Raw genomic sequence first — 3033 nt, 5'->3', positions numbered from 1 at the left:
AACCACTGTAAAAATTTGAATCCGTATAATCCATGTTAAGTGTTGTTAAACACACAAAATATGAACAATAGTTACAATAAAAATGCTTCCAGGCTAAACCGTCTACAGTTACGGTTTATTGAGAAAAACACTGATATCTTCCTATATTTTAGGTTTTATTGCGAAAATTTTGTATGGTAGGATGTTTTGTGATACAACGGACCTACACTAAAGCATCAAATGTGATATCTTGAACATTTTTGAAATCACTGTTCTCAAAGGTAAACTGGACCTTTAAAGTTGGATAAGTGCTTTTGAAGATGTAGGGATGGTATTATGAAGAAAGTCAAGTACATGTTGCACTGACAGTGTTCAAAACCGTCAATTGGTCTGTTGTAATTTCTTACACACCATCACAACTGTCTTCAAACAAAGAGTCATCAATGTCAATGTTCATTTACACATCTACAGGCCATGTCTATCATATTATAAAATATGTTGTCTTTCACTAACTGATCTTCTTTGACAAGATAGTAGCTCCAGAGAGATAGAGTGAGAGAGAGAGAGAGGGAGAGAGAATATAATAATTATGTACGTATATGCGTATATAATTATGTATACATATATTTGCGTCTTGTGAAAGAGAGAGAGGAGAGAGAAGGAGAGACTTTGGAGATTTGGCATTAAGTTCAAAATGAATGTACCTCAAATGATCAATCAGTATTTCATATTTTGTTTCATGACATATAGAATAATCTGTGTAAGATGAAATTCTTAGTGGCATAATGTCTGTAAATATTTGTAAATAAGATCATTATAGCTCTTTATAGACTGTACATTTCCCAAATTTATTTTTAATGCATATCTTGTTTTGATTTAGAACAGATGAATGTTGAAATGTTCACTTCCCTGAAGGTACTGTGTATTCACTCAAGTGTATGTTTAATTCTGTGCTGTAATTCCAGGAGAGTTGCTAGAAAACCTCTCTGATTAAAATGGCAGAATGGTCTTTGATATGACTGAATATATAACCACCGACAACAAATTTCATGCATTTCAGTACAGTATTCTTGGAAGTATGATCTCTGGTGTGACAGATTATATAGAATAGTTTCTATTGCTGACTGTAGGGTGGCTAATTGTTTACCTTGACTTAGCCAGTGTAAATTATGCAGGCAAGACATTGGTTGTATTTCTTTATCAAATTCATGATAAGTGAATACATGAGTCTGTATTGCATTTTACTGATCAGTCCATTGCAAGGGTATGCAAAGGTACCTTATGTAACACCACTATATCTTTTTTTTTAATTCACAGTGCTGCTCTTAATCACTTTTTATTCTTTTTTTTTGGGGGGGGGGAGGGGGAGGGATTATAAATTAATGTTTGCAGTTAAGCTTTAAAGGAGCCATTGGAAAAAAAAAAGTATCATCTGTGATGACAATTGCAATGCCTACTTCTACATATACAATTTTTATATTACTGCTGATGATGTAAATATAGCTAATGATTGAAGAAGCTGATAATTTTGATTAACATACCTTTATTCACCTGAGATCTACAGCCTTTATGACAATATTCATTGGTTCTTATTCTGACAGTGATTTTAACGAAGTGACTGTTCCCCATCTTCTTACATTTTAGTCCGAGAAGGATGTAGAGCTGAAGCAGAAGACTGAGAGTGCTCGGAAAGTTAGCGTCATGCAGCAAAATCATTATAATGCCCCCAGTGAAAAAATCCATACAAATAAAAGTAATCCTCCAGGTTCTTCTGATGTAAATTGACCTGTGTAGGCTTTCCTTTTACTTGGAGACATGATTGATCAAAACTGTCCATGCCCATCAACAGAGGTAATTGACGTTAGATGAAGGAAGAATAATTTTAGGAGTACACATACATGTATTATGACATAGTAGAAATAGTGGTTTTGCCCCCCCCCCCCCACCTTCAACAGACATACATACACTTAGAATTACTGTAATTATCCATTATGCTTTATGAGTACTTGGACATCCACAGATGGTATATCAGCCTTTGTTTTGAGCATGAAATTATATTTTGACAAACAAGAGAGATAAAACTTTTGTTCTAATACCCATACAAATGCTTTTATGTCAGGATGTCTCACAGAGATTTGATCAGAACAAGATGTGTTGTTTCGTTCATAACATATAATTGTAATTGAAAATGTATTTAATTGGATAATATCCTTAGCAGCCCACAGGCTGAATTGTGGACATTTTACAGAAATCAGAATTAATACATTGAAATATATACAAAATAGCAAGAGATACAGAGATTAAAAGATAAATAAATATCAGTCTTAAATATTACATGTAAACTGACCTTTACTGCAAATCAAAAATAGATATCAAATTTCTTTCTTTTTTCTCTTTTTCCCTCCTTAACCTTTGCCACTGCTGCCTTCCATTTCCTTTCCTCCAACCACATCCTATTCCCTGAAACAATCAAATTATAGTTTTCTGTAATTATACATATTTTACCATCATTTCAATAAAACCTCCAATTATGTTATTACCATAACAACAATCAACATTATATTCCCCAAAATATACCATTATTAATGCAAAACATTGGATTTATAACAATAAAAAATGTTTAAGAAATTGAAACAGTAAAAAAATTCATATTTCACATAAATAACACAGAACATACAAAAACATATAGGTACTTATTGCACTCAAACTAAGAGCAGAAATATTTTTTGGGCATATAACATCATATTGAAGTTTCTGATTGATTTGCATGGATGTTAAAGGTACACTTTTCCGACAAGTATTGCCGCCCTTGCAACTTATGTTATTCTTTGAATGATCGGAGTTACACTGGTTGTACCAGTAGGTACTCTTCTGATGTCCTCATACACAGTTCTTGTATTATAGACAAAAATGTAATGATGTTAATTGGTCAAAGTCAGAACATGAATGTTCAATTTTTGTGTGTGTCCCTGTATTGTGTCTCTGTAAATGTAAGTAGATTCATAGTTTGAACCCATCTCTGTTAAAGAAATGTTATATTGTATGAAAATTGTT

Source organism: Diadema antillarum, unplaced genomic scaffold, assembly GCF_040938485.1.
Source record: "Diadema antillarum isolate AM-2024a unplaced genomic scaffold, OU_Dant_1.0 seq00001432_RagTag, whole genome shotgun sequence".
Lineage (NCBI taxonomy): Eukaryota > Metazoa > Echinodermata > Echinoidea > Diadematoida > Diadematidae > Diadema > Diadema antillarum.
The sequence above is the reverse complement of the archived record's forward strand: the minus strand, read 5'-3'. Positions refer to the sequence as shown.